Below are 17,535 nucleotides of genomic sequence, written 5' to 3'. Positions count from 1 at the left end.
CGTGAAATGTGAGCCCCGTTGAATGGAAACTTTCCCCGGGAACTGTAACCACTACAGCGGGGAAGCGCTACAGCGGGGATTTGTATAAGGCTGGCACAAGTGTCCCATTGACATCAGCATGTCTGTGGCTGTACCTAAGGGATTATCTTCCCCTCCTGCTGGTCAGTTAAAAAAAAAACCAAACGCTGCTTTTGGTGGCTTCCCCAGCAAGCTGATGAATTGGAAGTAGAGAGTAGAAACTCTGGTGTTTTAAAAAAAACGTTTCCCCGCCCATCCCAGAGGGAGCCCACGAGGTTCCTCTCCTAGTCACCGGAGACCCGAGAAGCGGAGCATGTAGTTGATCTGATCAACGTCATTCAACATGTACCAGAAAAGCCAAGTTCTTGTTAAAATCAGCCCTGCTAAACGGCCCAAAGAGACAAGGTTTAAATGGCCAAGGAAAACAGGAGATCCTCTAGGGCTAACTTCACTCATCCTGTCCTGCAAAAGCGCATTGTGCATTTTTATGCAACCTAAGCAGTGTCATATCTGTGGGAATCCATTAGCCTTTGTTTACGAAGCCCTAATTAAATTGAGGACTTGATCACTGTCAATAAGACTCCCTGCCTTCCTCAAACCGGGTATTGGGGGATTCCGAATGAAACCATAACCCCGAAAGGGTTTGGACCCAACCACAATCTTCTGATCTCCCCAGACTGCGTCCACTAGGCTACGCAGAACCTTAGCTTTGAAAATGACTGAAATGTAACATGCTTTGCCAGTAGAGGGAACCATTATAGTCCAGGGAATGCAACTAAAGGTTGTTCAGCTCAACAAAGAAAAAAACCGAATTACAGGATTTATTCAAGGGCTACAGCGTTCAAAAGGGAACCGGGCTCCGGTAAAAATCAGTTTCACACGAATTTAATGTAAATCACCCTTAATTTATGACGAGTTGCTGCTTTCACAGAGAAAACAATTTAGATTTGTGTGCCCCCTCCCCCTTTCTCCCTGAACTCCTCTAGACGTAAAACAGCTGCTCAAATGAATGAGGGGCTCTGCACAGTAACACAAAGGGGCTTAGGAGTCTTTCAAAAGTACCTTGATTTTTAAATCGCTTTTTAAAATTCACTGTTGTATCTATTAACCCCTTAAAATCAGAGCGTGAGTGGTAAACATTCAGCAATTGTGAACGCTGCTTTTCTCTCTGCTGTGCCAGTGCAAATCCCTAGTGGATGAGTTAACACCGGTGTCGAAAGGAGCTCATACCAGTGTTAAAGAATCCTGTGGCACCTTATAGACTAACAAGGTGCCACAGGATTCTTTGCTGCTTCTACAGAACCAGACTAACCCCTCTGATACATACCAGTGTTGTTTATCCTGGTTTTAAAGCAGGGTAGACTGCACCAGTGCAACAGTGTCTCTATATATTATAGGTTTGCATCAGTGCCCCCCCCCCACCTCCAAAAGTGTTAACACGCATGACTGTCAGCATGTCAGGGCAGGGAACACGTCTTACTCTGTGTTTGTAAATGTAAAATTACAGGACTAATATAAGAGACATGTTGTTGCTCCACAACATGACTCTCTAATATCCTAGGACCAACACAACTGTAACTACACTGCATAGAACTAATATACATGTTTCTTAATAATGTTATGTGGGACTTTCCAGAAATGGAAATTTTTACACTTCAAAACTTGTTCCTGTTGGAAATAGGAACAGAGAGTCACAATATCAAACCGTTTCATGCATTAAAAAAGTTTCAAATCTGAAATGTCAATTCATTTTGATCGGGGAAAAAAAGTGGGATTTTTTTCTTGACACTTTGAAATTAGACTTCTCATTTAGCATCTCCCTTTGGAAAATAACTCTCTTGTTGAAATTGACATTGTACTATGGAAAGCATCTGCTCAGACAAAACTAACTTTTCCAGTGGGAAAAATTCGAATGATCTCTAATGTTGGAGTTGTTTTGGGAGATGGTTTCTTAATGTGAAATTTAGGTTGGGATAGCTGTGGTCTAGTGGATCAACATGTTGTGGGGACTTGTGATGTAGGTTCATTCCTGATTGTCAACCCATCTATCTGGGTTTTTATAGTGTCCCCATTGCTGTGTTGTCTGAGACCCCCCGAGTCATTCAGCAGTTGGGGTCTCTACTAAGACTGCTACATTTGTGGTGATGTGTTTGTAGTCTGAATGTACAGCCACTCAGGGACTGGAGTATAGCCCCCAAGAGCCTTGTGCTGAGCAACTGCAGATCCCAGGGACTGCATCTCTCAGGAGTTGGCAAATATCCATCATGTAGCAAGAACTGTTGGCCACAAACTACTTGGTTTATATTCAAACAGGTAACCAAGCGGTAAAAGGGATCTTTAGCTTATTGCCAAGCAATTGACCCCTCTTGTGCTAGTTTCCTGTATCAGTACAACATAACACGGCAACTGTATCCTTCCTCTGACTTTTGTATTCTGTGCTGGGGCTTTGTTATGTGGAAGATGACTAAAATGGTCTAATAAATGTAACTGCGAGAGCATGGAGATATAGGAAGGGCATGGAAATTCCAGACATTGTTTTTCCTTTTGTTATTCCACTAAATCATGTTCATTTAGGAAAACTCCTACTGTCTTGGCTTTCTAATTGTTTGATGAATAACTTCCTTCCGTGTACATTTCATTCTCCAGCACTAAGGAAAAGGCGTTGGAGCGGCAGAAACACGTATGGGCAGGGGGGAGGAGATGGGGCACTCTTGCTTTTCTGAACTAAAATAATAGGCCTGTCTTGCCTTTTGAATCACCTTTATTTGTTCGTTTTCTGAGAACTGCATTTGTTGGTATTTGAAGCCCACAAATACCAACAAACGGCATTAGCGATTTAAAAACAGTGGTGATAAGAGTAGTGCTGAGTCACTAGATCATAGCCTAAAATAAAGAACAGTACAACATTTAAATAATGTGACTGATGCATTGCTCCAGGATTAGATGTGTGCAAAAGTGCATGGGAGAAAAGATATATTTAGGTTTCGGTTCGACAGCCATTCAAGCATTTGTCCAGGTCTATCCCTCTTCAGTAAAGCACTCAGGCATGTATGCAATCTGTTCAGTTGGGCCTTGCTAGGGCAAAGAAAAAGATAAGATGACTCTTTGGGTCAAACGATCCTTTCAGAATAGGCAATGGAAAGGTGTCATAAGTGAGTATGGTTTATTAGTTGGTGGTGGGGTTTAGTGGTTAGAGTAGGACACCGGGTTCTGGGACTCCTGGGTTCTAGTCCAAGCTCTAGACACATTGTGTGTCTTGGCAAAGACACTTCAACCTTTTTGTTCCTCAGTTTCCCCCATCTGTCAAATGGCCCTTACCTCACGCACAGGGTGTTGTGACAATTAAGGGACTTCTCTTGAGAGGTGATGAAATCCCCCAACTCTCACTTTTATGTGAGTGGATGACACTTAGAGCCTCTTCCGCTCAGGCCTGCTGTTTGGGTTGAGCTTCTGGGATAAAGGTGCTAGGCAGTGTGTATCTGGATCGTATGAAGCGTCTAACTATCAATACAGCACTAAATTTTACAACACACAACTAGGCCTTGGTTGCTAGTTTTATCTCTAAAATCTCAAATCTGATCTAATAAGCAGGAACTATGTTTTACTACAAATTTACACAGTGCCTTGCACAGTGGAGCCATCATCTGATTTAGGGCCTTTAGGTGCTACTATAAACGGAAGATGATGGTTGTGGTTGTTGAATAATGTACTTGAAGTTCTGGCTTGACTGGCATTTTTTTTCTGCTATTAAAATGAACATACACATAGAAGCAAAGGAATAGAACTAGATGAAGGTGTAACTTGTGCAGTGATCTAGGCCTGAATATCTGAAAGTGGCCACTGATTTTTAGGTGCCTAATGTGAAACACCTTTTGAGCCTACCTTTCAGAGGTGTCAAGCATCCCCCAGCTTTAGAAACGAAGGGAAACAATTATTTTCCTTCAAGAAGGACTGTTCCCGCAGAGGACCACAGGATGGATGGTGCGGAGTCATCTGTCGGGGCAGCTGTGCGATATTTGGGATAAGAGGATCTCTTTTCCATGTCCTCAGGGTTAGCATTAGACTCTCTGGGGCATAGGGCAGAAACTTAGGAGCCAGAGCCCAATCATATAACAGTTTGCAGGCCTCCTGTCACGTGGGGAGCCAGGCAGTTGCCCTGCTTGCTACCCGCTAATGCCAGCCCTGCATGTCCCATAAACTAGTGAATGAAACCACGGGGCGTTAGTTGAAAAGGTTTGGGAAGGTCAGTTTGAACATCCTAACTAAGCCAGCTTTCAAAACTCATAGTATTCTACCCCTCAGCAAACTCTGAGGGAGGGACGAGCAGATAATCTATAGGCTGAGCACTACTCTTACCATCTATAGGCTGCAGCCGGTGTGTGCGTTCTGAGAGAGCTAGGCATGACTCAGTTTTGCTGGGGGCAAAGGAATATAGCTGAATAACTAATTTATATATAATTTTAAATGTTAGTGTAAAGTACCCTGGGGCTGCTACATGCTATCGTATGGAAATGTATATATTCAGTTCTAATCTTGGCTATGCACCATCAGGGCTCCAGTGTGTGTGTAACCAGTTCTTAGCTTCTCCTGCCTCCAGGAGACTGGGTCGAGGGAGTTATTTCTTTGCGATATTCATACCTGATGCTTCTCTACAGAGCCAGCCTTTCATCAGGCTCTCCAAGCATGTCATGAACATTAACAGACTGACTATTGCCTCATGCTGTGAAGTAGGTGAGTAGTACTGGGCATGCATAGAGATTGCATAACCTTCCTTGTAACACGATCACCTGGTGACTCTGTGGCAGGGCCTGGGGTAGAACCCAGATCTTCAGAGTCCCATTCTTGTGCGCTTCAGCCCTTGAGCTGTTCTTTCACATGCAGGCAGGGAGAGGGAAACCTTGGGCTTGGTGTCTTTCTTTCTGAATGGGGTCACAAGAATGTCACAAGAAGGATACTATAGAAATGAGCCATTAATAAGAGGGAAACAGAACTAACCAAGTTACAGGAGCAGCAGAATTAATAACTTTGAGAATGGCTATAGTGTAAGATATTATGATGTTTCAATAACCCTAAAATAGCTGCTAAATACACATCTGTACAAAATAACTTGCATCTTTGTTGCTGGTATGATATTTTCACCTGTTTTGGACATCTTTTTGGGGACTGAATAGATAATGTTGAAGTTTACTTGATCCTGGGGTGTCTGTGATTGTTCATCCCTGGTCCAAACCCATGGCAGTCCATGTCATTACACTAGGAAGGAACTTGGTTCATTGTTTCTTCTCATGTGAAGAAACTGTAGGCTGGATTCTGTGAACAGGGAGAGGGAGGTATAAGAACAGGGCATACAGAGCTGCTCCACACCATAGGGGTGGTAGGTGATGGTCTACTCCAAGCATCTGGTTATCTGTGGGGATAGCACACTGGCTTTACTTCATCTTGGGCAGTAGGAACTGACTCCCCTCTCACTTCATAAAATGGCCCCATGGAGTCTTATTTAGGTTCTGAAACTAGATGCTGAGCCCCTCAGTAGTTGCTCAGTCTTTTCTTTACCTCCAGTCCTGTCTCTTGCATCGCCCTTGTGAGGTGCAGGGATGGAGTCATTTGGTCAGAGTGTGACACAGGAACCCATCTGCTGTCCTTTGCTCATAATACCATCTGCTGCTTCTCTCTGCCCCCTCCCAGTGAGTGCTGAGCACTCTTCAGGATTGTGTTCCTATGTCTGTTCAAGGAGCTGGTGCTGAGATTCTTCAGCTTGGTTGAATTGCTTTTCTTAATCATGAAAAAGGCTAACGAGCAAGACAGCTGCTTGTGGAAGCAGCTAACAATGTCATTTGCCCAAGGAATCCGTTCTGGTGACATAATGTCTCTAAGCTGGGTTTTCCATTGGTCTGGTGTCATGTTGCTTGGTAGCCTGGTTGGATGTAGTGACTCTGAAAGGCAGGGCAGAAGTTGGTCTTCGTTGCATGCTATTCAGTCCTTATTAAACTCAGATGTTTCTAACTCTTTCCTCTCGTTGTTCTAAATGCAGCAGGGTCATGACCCTGATCCAGGTCAGTTTAGCTCTTCTGTGTGAAAATCCAAACTTTTTTGAAGGTTTAGTTGGTGACAATGCTGCTGGGTTCTACTTCTTGGGAGTGGATGTGTGATGGACTCCCAGCTGTGCCTGTCTCTCTCTTTGGGGAAGATGGTTCCTTTCCTGTTTGGCACAGGTGATCTTGACTTTTTTCAGTGCATATCAGCTGCTGAGACTCTTGTTCAGTTTCTTCTGGAATCGCAGTCCCCCTTCCCTGCTCTCCAAGAGTTGTTCTGCTCTAGGTCTTTCTTAAGGCCAGTTGTCTTGGTTGCTTGTGCTTGGCTTGGCTTCATTCAAGGTATAGTTTGAGTCTTAGTCAGTTATTTTAACTCTTATAGTTAGCTTAGATAGAGGAAAGCTAAGAATATGGTCTCCATCTGTGTGTTAAGGTGGCTATGGCACAGTAGTTCTGATCTCTTGAGAATCTGCCCCTTAAAGAATGCTTGGCACTCAAGAACATTGGAGAGCTCTTGTCACCCAGTACTGCATATCTCTGGGCAAACTTTGCTTAGCTGGCGGTCACTGCGGCTTCCTTGAGGGAATCTTTACACTGTTTTAACAAATTTAAGGCTGACATTGCAGGGACCCTGTGAACTGAGCTGTCAGCTTGTCTGACACTGACAACGCAGGGGGAAAATCTGGTACACTTAGGCGTCAGTGTTTCAACATGGAAAACTCCACTAACCTAGACACTAAGGAGGAGGGAGTTAAATTCCTTGGTTAACCTAATCTCAAATACATTTTTTAGTCTCTAAGGTGCCACAAGTATTCCTGTTCTTTTTGCTAATCTCAGTATTTTGTTTTAACATGCAGTACTGCTAAAATCTAAGAACACGGCTTAATTTGTGCCAGAGTTGAGCCCTGGAACCTCTAGGCTTGGCAGTTCTTAGCCCTGGACCTCTGGACTTGATGCATCCGTTGTGAAAGTTAAAAAAAATTGCTTGAGCCCTGGCCTCGGCACCTCTTTCATTACAAATGAAGCACTGTCTAAGAGGCATTGTGACAATGTCTAGTTGGCCAAATTACCTTGGCTTCTGTGAACAGCAAAGGAGTTTGGATTTTCACACAGAAGAGCTAAACTGACCTGAGTCTTTTTTGCCATTTATCCAGTCAACTAGGTTGTAGCAATGAATGAAGCCAAGTCCGTCAGTCTGTTCCCGTGGAGCGCCCCAAGCGGGGGTTTTCCACGTCCTTTTATTATAATGGTTACATAAATCATCCTATTATGCGCATGTACTAACACAAGCCAGCTCCTCGCCCCCTCTCCTGATTGGTGCTTTATGCACTGCGTACTCCAGTGGTATGCACCTGGTCGGCGCTTAATCAGGGTGTCTCCTGACCGGAAGTGTGGGGGGGGTGGGAACCACTTCAGCCGCTCTAAATGCGGGGGCGGTTTTCCAACCCCCTTAGTGCTTGAGAAGTGTAACATTCCTACACTAGGTGATCAATGAGACTTCACTTTTTTTTTTCTACCCATTGGTGGATAATGGGCTCCCATAAATATCCAACACAGTGGCTGTCACAGAAGTCTGGGAATCAGGATTTCCCCTCAGTCTTGGTTACCCCATATATACAATTGGAATCCTTCACTCTAGGCATGGCTACGAGGGTTAGTTCATTTAGGTATCTAAGATTGTTGGCTGGAAGCCACTAGGCCCTAGTGTGTGTGTGTGTGTGTATAATAAATAAATTCTATGGTATAATATATTAAACTGTTTCTAGAATAGGTGTCGGCATACTCCTTGTTCCCTTTCCTCCATCTGTGCCTGGCAAACTGGAGGACTTGTGGGGGAACCTCTTTTTCTTTCCTCCCCAGTCTCTTGATGTGGTTTATATTGTGGGAGTTAATCTTTCCATCTGACCTATGCACAGAAGGCTTCAGTTAGCAGGTCAAGCAGAGAGATCCAGCGGAGAAAGAGGAGAAAAACCAGGAGATGCTGACTGGGAAGGACTCTGGCTGGAGTGATCCAGGGAAGCGGATGGCATAGTGGAATTTCTCCCAGCTGCGGAAGTGGTACAGAAGCATGAGAACCAGTGTGAGTTGTGGCAATTCTTCTAAAGTCTATCATGCACCTGGGAAACATCTGTGTGTTACATGCTGATGGAAGCTGACTCTTGGCAGCAGAGTGCTGAGTGAAAGGGTATCACCTTTGCATTAAAGTGTGCCACAAAATGATACGCAGTCCTGCATTGGCTGCCTTAGTTGAATCTGGAACAAACGAGAATTAGTTTTGGTATGTGGAGCCATGTGAAGTCAAGCATATTTTTGCAAACTTCCCTTGTGTTGTAACTTTTTTTTTTGGGGGGGGGGAATGAGCACATATGGGGCAATTTGGTCTGGCAGGACGTTAGAGTACTTGGCCCCGTGCTGCTGTAAATTAACATAACTTTCAACAAAATATAGTCTCACCATAATGTATTGCAGTATGCGGCCTGGCATTGCAGCCAATCAGGTTAAACGGAATTGCAATGCATTGTCTCACTGTCTTGTGGGCTCATGTTACTGTAAATCACTAATGTATATCAAACAGTGCTTCTCTATAACTCTAAGTGCAAATCCATTAGACTTGTAACCCTACAGATATATTTCGCAATGAATATACAGCCCAAATATTTTGGTTCTGTTAGTATAATTAAAAAGCCTGCTAAAATCTCTTCTGAAGATCTGCAAAGGGCAGACCCGTTGGAAGTTGTCACAAAAACTACAGCAACATATCGATTACTTGGGTAAAACCCTTTGCAACAATCAATGACTCTATAATTACAACTGTGAGCCCATTCCAAGTGGTTATTGGCATCTGTGAGGCTTTCAAAGCAGCTCCTAGATATGACCATACAATTTGGCTGAAGTTTGATTTCCATCTCAAAGGTGACTGTCGAAGAGCTGACTTTCCTAATGGGAAGGTGGAAATGCTGTAGGAAAAGAACTTGGATACGTCCTAGCTTCTCTCTGAATGCCAGTCCATGAGCTGAAAGCAACCAGAAGCCAAGCTGCTAGGTACCAAACGCTTCTGCTAACTTGTAGATTAGGCCAGCCTGAGAATTTGATGTCTTTAATTTAGTGCACTTTGGTTTATGTATTTGCTCTGCATCTGAGTTTTCATCCTGTGGGCTCAGGAACCAAAATCCACTTTGAGGCGGGGCATTTACATTAGCTGTGCTGTACCTGATGTTGGAAATTAAACACTAGCATTTGGTTTGAATTCCATGTTCCCCACATTGTTTATGAGGCTAGTGCTAACAGAGAGCCACAGGAACTGATTATGTTAAAAGAAAGAAAAACCTCTTTCAGCCTGCACCTGTTCTCAGATTTTGTTTGGCCAAGCTTTATTCTATTATGCTTCTACGTATGGGGTCTGCACTATATGATGGGGGCCAGGGAAGAGACGTTTCCCATTTAAGTTCATCGCATTTGTTACAGCATAGGCTGTGTTACAGCCTAATCACAACCACTAATTTATGTTCAACACTAATATTCCTTAGTGACAAATACTAACTTGGGTGTTCTGCAGTTTCAGTTGGGTATGGCAGGCTTACTCTTTTTTTCCTTTCCTAAACTGCTTGTAGTATTGCTTTGAGCTGTTAAACGGCTGCTCTGTTTGCCACAGAGGTTGCTGCATTTTGCTTCACTCACTACTGATGTATATATTCCATGCAAAAAACAACCTCCAAACACCTACATGAAAAGACTATTAAGCTTTTTAAGTGAAGTATTCAAAAGTCAGCAAACAGCATGGCTAAGTTTTCATGTGCAACCTTATCAAAATCATAGACTATCATAGAATTTAAAGGTTGGAAGGGACCTCAGGAGGTCATCTAGTCCAACCCCCTGCTCAAAGCAGGACCAAACCCAGCTAAATCAAATCTCTGGCCTTGTGCAGCATAGTCTTTAACATGATAGCATGTTATTTCAGAAGGGCCCTGGCTCATTCAGCATGTTGAATGGATCATGCACAGTAAACAGGGCCGGCACCAGCACAGCAAGCAGGTGCTTGGGGCGGCCAATGGAAAGAGGTGGCACGTCCGGCTCTTCGGCGGTGGGTCCCTCAGTCCCGCTCAGAGGGAAGGACCTGCTGCTGAAAAAAGGATCTGCAGCCGAATTGCTGCAGATCATGGCTTCCCCCCACCCACCCCCCGCTGCTTGGGGCAGCAAAAACACAGGAGTAAATGAGGCAAGGGTGTGACATTTTAAAAACAAACCAGTGGCAAGGCAAAGTGAAGTGGAAGGGTGCACAAAGAAAAATGACTACTTGGCAATCAATGTTAAAATCCAAACTAACTTATTAAAATTCTGTTCTCCTCGCTGTTAAATGAGAGCCCTCATCTCACACACTGTGCACTATCAAGGCTATTCACTGAAGACTGAATTCTGATTTCAGATACATCCAACTTGGAATAAATCCACTGACTTGAATGGATTTACTTTAGATTTACAACAGGTGCGATTGCAACTAGTATTTGGCCCAGAATGAGACCTGGATCTCACCCTGCCTCTTACGTTGTGTCCAGCCAGCCCACAGACCGAGATGGTTTTCTGTGGCAATAACTGTATATGATCGTACAGCTGCACCGAGAGGCAGAGCTGAGGGTTGTCTCTGCAGCCTTTATTTGGACACGTCCTGCAATTTGAATGCTTCACTTTGCAACCTTAATCTTTTAACTTAGTTGTTTTATATGGAATTGCCTGCTGTTTTTTTAAAAAAAAACATGCAAACTTGAATTCATTATTTGCTAACACAAAAAAGCAGCCTAAAAATCAAAAAATGTAAAGGGTTTTGTTCCACCTTACAATAGCCCACTGAGTAAGGCAGGGATTCTCTGCTCCACTGCCCTACCTCAACCACTGGTGCCACCTCTTTGGCTCCTTGTTTTTTCCCCTCCCCATCCAGCTGATCACATGAACAATCGGGAGATGTTTCAAAACAGTGTTTAAAAAAAAAAATCTTCTGTGCATGCAGTGGCTACATATTTTTCAACTGTTATCACTTGGCCAAATGAAACTCCATTTCCACCGGATCTCCTTCCTAAAGACTGACTTCCTCACGCAAACCACTGAGGAACTCGAGCTGTTTACAAAATTATTCCCCCCCCACCCCTTAAAATAGTGGAAAAGGTGGGATTTTTGTTTTTTTACTCTCTTTCCTTTCTCAAATGTCTGAACTGGGTTTGCTGCTTTTTGTATTTTTTTTTTGTTTTTTTTTTTTTAAATCACCATTGACCAGAAACCTGGGCTGGAAAATTTCATCCCAATAGGTTGAAAGTTTTTGGAAGCCTATAATCTGACAAGGCTCGCTAAGAGCTGCAATTAAAGGCCTTATCTGTAACTATCCCAACACCCTCCAGCTATAGGGGATGGATTCTATTTTATTCCCATTCACACCAGGGTAAGGGAGTCCACGGATGTCAAGCGTTATGTTGGTATAAATGAAAAGAGACTCAAGCCCTTAATATACAGTACAACTCTGAATCTGATAGCGTGGTAGAAGGGTTTTACTGGCTTGAGTTTGAGACTGCTGCAGGTCAGCCCCTCTGAATGCAATTTTGGGTGGAATTCTAACTAATGCAGTATCCAAACAGGAGAGCAGGACTATGCTGTACACAGAGAGGTGAGAAGTGGGCGGCTGGTGAGGTACAGTCACACATGCATCTAATTACTGACCAGTACAAAGGAAGTTGTCGTAATTGCATTACAGTTACACGGCGTTTTGATTGAGGGTTTTTTTTTCCTCGCTGTAGATAAAGGGCTAAATCTTTATTAAAATCACATTCGTAACTCGGTGGCTACTAAACCGCAGCGCTTTATTAAAACGGGGTCCTGGAATGAAGTACTCGTGTGAGAAAGAGATGGAGTCTCCTAGCCTTCCTCACTGGAGCGGGGACACAGCTGCAAAGGGTGTTGCCGTGATTACTGCAGTAATGCTGCTGCGGTTTGAAAGCATCCGCTCTTGCCACTAGAAATGGCTTAACCTCAGTTACAGAAACCGCCGTCCCGTTCTTTATAGCCACTCCCCCACTCTGAGCTCTCTGAGTACTCTGCAGAATGTGGCCCTTGACTTGGTTCAAAACGACGACCGTTCTGTCAGAGGGCAAAACTCTGCTCTGTGGTCCTACAACAGATTGCAACTCTGATACTCCTGTTTCCCTGCACATGAAACTCCCCTGGGTGTGAGTGGAACAAAACTTGGTTTTTTTCCAAATTATTACTGTAGCACCTACGATCCCCACTCATGCACTAGGACCCCACTGTGCTGGATGCTGCACAAGCACAGAATAAAAAGATGGTCCCTGCCTGCAATGATGATTAAGCTAAGTAGCTCTTGCTAGCTCTAGCGTCTCAAGAGTGGCTAGTGATTTTGGGTGCCCAATTTAAGATGCCTACAGGGTATTGTTCAGAGGGGGTGTTCAGCTCTTACTTCACAGGGTCCAATGTTAGAATCTGAAGTTAAGCACCGACAACACTAGTCACTTCTGGAAAATTTAGGTAACATTGTCCGCTGACAAGAGCGGGAGACTGGGTGTCAGAGCTGGGTTCCATTCCTGGCTGTGCAGCAAATTTACTGTGCTGTTTGGGCAAGTTAATTCCCTGCCTCAGTTTTCACCGCCTGGAGAAAAGTACTTCACATGACTTTTGCAGGGCTTAATTTATTAACATATGTAAGCCACACCCACCCAAAGATGGTGCTCTGTGTCCTCTTGCTGTTTCTTCTACATATAGAGAGAGACTCAGCTTGTTACAGTCTTGGCTAAGAGAGCTTGGCAGTCTTTTTGCTTGGCAGTAGAGGCTCATGCTTTTAGATTCAAAAGTCACAGGTTCAGTCCCTTCTGCTGACGGTTGACTCAGGGGTGCTGTATTTGTCTCCATGCTTTATTAATCTTATAGCAATGCAAAGTATTAATTGTTATAGTCATCACAGCAACTGGCAGGTCACTGAAGTGTCCCGTGCACTAGTTTGGGATCTGGCTACGGTTTAGGCCATCTGAACTTTGTAAGCAGGGAGCATTATGACAAAGGTTCTGAATATTCATTTGAATTTACAATACATCCTTGCTGGAGATTATTAATTTTCCCTCTTCGCTTGACTCATTGCAAGGATTGCACTCTAGGTCATGTCTTGTTTATGAACATGTGCTCAGCCTTCTCCTATAATCAAGACCTTATGATACATTGTAACTAGAGCCGGGTGAACTATGTGTAGCAAACAAAGTATTTGTCGAATGCAGCATTTTTCTGGTTGTGAATTGTCCAGGAGCAGATCTCTGTGTCAATAGACTTGTTTGCTGTTCACTGTTGTTGAACTGTTTTGACGTGACTCTTTGACACGAGCTTTTGATATTCATAAACTAAAATTCCAACTGGTCTGATCAGACACATTGGTCACATGGTATATTTTGTCTGCCCTGATTGGACCAGTGAGGGATTTGGCTAGCCCATGCAATGGGTGCCTGCTCCCTGGGCACCTCAGAAACTAGGGATGTGGGGTGGAGAAGGTGGATCTAGCACTCTGTGGTTTGACTGGCCATTCACCCTTTGTGGTGGCATGGGTGGATGTAGGTGCTGCAGACGCTGCTTGAGGCTTGAGTGGCACCATGGAACAATACACTGCTCTGCAACCTGGAAGGAGAATTCCTCCCTCCCTTGGTCCCTGAGGAATCCCCCAATCTGCAGCTTGGGGTAGCATTTGGGCTTAATGGCAAATGTAACCCCCTTGTGTGTGTGTGCGTTTCTGTCCATCTGTCCCCATCCTTTGGTGCCTGACCCAAAGAGGGTTCTGGGTCTCTGTTACAGCTTTTACTTACCAAGCCTGGATCCCTAACTCAAGCTATGGAGACTCATGGTTTTAGTTCTGGAGGTCCCTCATTCAGCCATCATTTTGGCCAATCCCAGGGACTATCATACAAGCGCTGCATATTGATGTGGTTTTAAAGTAGATTGAAACAGCCAGGAAGCTCTCCCTGGTCAAGTGAGGAAGAGGAGCTGTAGGGGAGCATTGCTACTCAAGCCAGGAAGAGGAGTTACCCTCTCTGCTTTTAGCAGAAGAAAGAGCTGGGGGTCTACCTCCCCTTTCTGGCTATTTGTAAAAGTGAGTGTGAATCCTACATAGATCCTCACTCACATTGCTCAATTTCTCTTTGGTAAGATATGGCCCCACCTCCATCTTGGACTGTTATGCCACCTGATACAAACCAAACACTATACTGAGTGCTCAACTAAGGTGGCAATGTTTCAAAAGAGGCTGATCATCAGGAATGGTAGAATGAATGGGATTTGAAGCCATTTGTCTTTTGTTAATGCCACCCTGTTTAGGAGAACTGGATTGTACGCACGGACTCACTTTGACATGGAAACTAACCAGTTATTGGTTTCACCAAGCTTCTGAAAGTACTGTCAGGATTTGGCAAATCAATGTGGTGGTAAACTTAATTTAGAGTTAATCTTTATTGCAGCAGCTTAACATAATGTCATGGTCAAAATGAAATAGACAATGGATCTTGCCTGAGGTCTTGCTGCTTTTATTTTGAACCCAAGATGCATGACCTTAAAACAAACAAACACACACACTTGGCTCCTATATGTAGCTCAGTGATGCATTTTCCCCTTCCTTTTGCATCTAGCCTTATTTATTGGGTACCAATATTAGGTGACTCTTGTAAGCTCTCTAAAACTACACACGGAACAGATGCTGCATTTCTTTCAGCAGCAGCCATCTTTAGCCAGGGCTTTTCTGGACCTCAGACCGAGGGCTAATTGGACTCTAATTGCCATGCTAAATGCTTCTGGGTAAGTCACTACATAAAAAGGTGAAAGATCACTTGTTCGTTAATCAGCACACGATAAAGTGGATGGAATCCGTCTGGAGGCTGGAGATGGACTTTGTTTTCAGTGTTTAATTTTCTAGCTGTGGTGCAACAGCCCAGAGCTTTCAATATACAATGCCACTAAATGTCTGCCATCTGGTGGGATAATTAGCTCCTTGAAGAATGCAGGTGTGTATGTGAATGCAGGGTGGATGAGATGTATCATTTGGCTGGTGCTATGAAAAACACGAGTGTATTAAGTGCTGGTTAGAAGGCAGCAGGGTTCTCTGTACCACTTGTATTTGATCAAAAGGCCACAATTAAAATGCTTCCTTACATATTTCATATGTACTTTGGAACACTTAAAGATCCTGGTGACATACAAGGTATTACTAGACTATTCTCCCAAAGCACAGAAAAGGCACTGAATTACTGTGTGGTCAACATTGTTTCTGATGGTGTTAGCAGTGGTGGGAACATTTGTCATATTTGGAAATCAGGCTTTTCGAATGATCGGGTCATCTCAAGTGCGACACTGTATGCCGAGAATAAAGATTCTTCACCCCAAGCCCTGAGGACTCAATGTGGAGGAGGAAACCCCACAAACGAGGTCTTGCAATGGGTTTTGCATAGCAAAATGCCCTTTAATGATGTTGCATGGGGACTAGAGGTTACTATTGTGGCCAGTGTCATCTTTGTCCACAGTACGAATCTGTAAAACACGGCTCAGTATCTTACATTAACACCAAGAACAAGCTGTGTGTATTCTCTAAAGTAGATGTGATATTCTGCCCTTGGGATTTCTATTCTTGGAGCCAGAGCTTTCAAAGCTGAAATACTGTGTGTGTGTGTGTGTGTGTGTAAATGGCTCTAACTAGTAGAAACTAGTGAGGTGGTGCTGCTTCTTAGAAGACCAAACAACTGGGGAGTCCCAATGCAAATGACTGAATTTTGTTCATTGGGTCAGTTTGTTTACTTGCCCATGAGCTTGGGGGAAGCAATGATTTTACTTTTGTTTCTTTCACTATTGTAGTCTAGTTTCTATTCAGAGGTACTTCGTGAATAGGAGGGTGTATGCTGTAGGGCATCTTGATGCCATTCCAGTTACAACCTCACAACAGAGCTCAGCGGTTTTAAACCTCTGCTAAGAAATGGGGAAGAGTCCAATAGTTTTGTGTCTTGCTGATAGGAGAAGCTCTGGCAGGACTCTCCAGTGTAACCTTTCAAGAGGGTTGTGCCAAATGCAATAGCAAAAACTTTAAAATGGGGGCCTAAAGTTTGGTTCCTAGGGCCATATTTAGGCGCTCAAATATGTGACCTGATTTTAGTGGGTGGTTTTATTTAAAAAAAGTCCAGAGCACCTCATAGCTGCCACTGAGTTTAAGGGTAGTATTCAGGATAATTTTTCTGCATATGCAGGCAAAATATATTCCATAAAATCATACAGCTCCCTTCCAGGGTAAAGTTCCACCACTGAACATGATCTCGATTGGCATAAACAGAGGCATAAGCAGGGGCGGCTCTATGTATTTTGCAGCCCCAAGCACGGCAGGCAGGCGGCTTTCGGCGGCGTGCCTGCGGGAGGTCCCCTGGGAACGTAGATTCGGCGGCGCACCTGCGGGAGGTCCGCTGGTAATGCGGATTCGGCAGCTTGCCTGCAGGAGGTCTGCCGTTCCCATGCCTTTGGTGTACCCGCCGCCGAAACCGCAGGACTGACGGACCTCCCGCAGGCAAGCCGCCAAAGGCAGCCTGACTTCTGCCCTCACAGCGACCTGCAGGCCACCCCCCTGTGGCTTGCTGCTCCAGGCACATGCTTGGTGCGCTGGTGCCTGGAGCCGCCCCTGGGCATAAGCCTTGCATCAGAAGGCAGAACCTTAGTCTCAGTGCTACGTTAGCCTGTGGGGCTGCTTGTGTGAGGAAAGGGGCTGCAGGAATAGGCCCTGTATCCTTAATGACTATCTCTTAAGGCATACAAATGCAAACCATGTGTTGTAGAGTACCAGGTGCCAGATCCTGATCTGAGGGAGGCTATCTTACCAGAATCTAATTAAATTCCATTTTAGGATGTTTATACTCCGAGGATTGTGTGCATAGGTAACTGATTAGCAATTCCTGTTTTCAGAGGTTAAAGAAATTGCTTTGCTTAGTCTTATTAGTGCTTTATTGCAGGAGATGTATTTATACGTTGGAGAACAAGTTATTTCTATTTATAATATCAAATACTGCACAGTACTGTTTACATTTATATAGCCTGATTCTGATCTCGGTTGCTCTCTTGTTAAGTCAGGAGTAAGTCCACTGAAATCAATAGCTACCCTGGTATAAAACTGGTGTGAGATGGAATTGGGCTCCTTGCATTTAGTTTCAACAGTTCTCGATCCTGGATTCTAGAGCAGGAACAAACAGCCAAGTTCAGAGGCCAGTTTTTGATTGTGTTTGTCAGAAACAAAAGTATATTTTAAACAAATACTTAAATGGCGTTTTGCCGTCCAGTTCCAGTCCTGCAGCTTTAGTGGGTGTCTCTCTAGAAAATCTGACCTTGAAATGAAAAGGGAAAACTATATAAAGGAACAACCCAGTCCTGTGAATGTACTGGAAATATGAAGACCGGAGACTAGTCTGCAAGTGAGTATCCAACTGTGCAA

The 17,535-nt window shown here is 44.1% G+C and overlaps 1 protein-coding gene across 5 annotated transcripts in view; it reads left to right on the top strand.

The window, feature by feature from the left end:
• Window positions 1–17,535, top strand: part of COL26A1 (collagen type XXVI alpha 1 chain) — a 224,745-nt gene that overhangs the window by 1,561 nt on the left and 205,649 nt on the right. The gene's annotated exons all lie outside the window — the stretch shown is intronic.

The sequence above is a fragment of the Mauremys mutica genome, chromosome 19, assembly GCF_020497125.1.
Source record: "Mauremys mutica isolate MM-2020 ecotype Southern chromosome 19, ASM2049712v1, whole genome shotgun sequence".
NCBI classification, from domain to species: Eukaryota; Metazoa; Chordata; order Testudines; family Geoemydidae; genus Mauremys; species Mauremys mutica.
The sequence above is the reverse complement of the archived record's forward strand: the minus strand, read 5'-3'. Positions and strand labels throughout refer to the sequence as shown.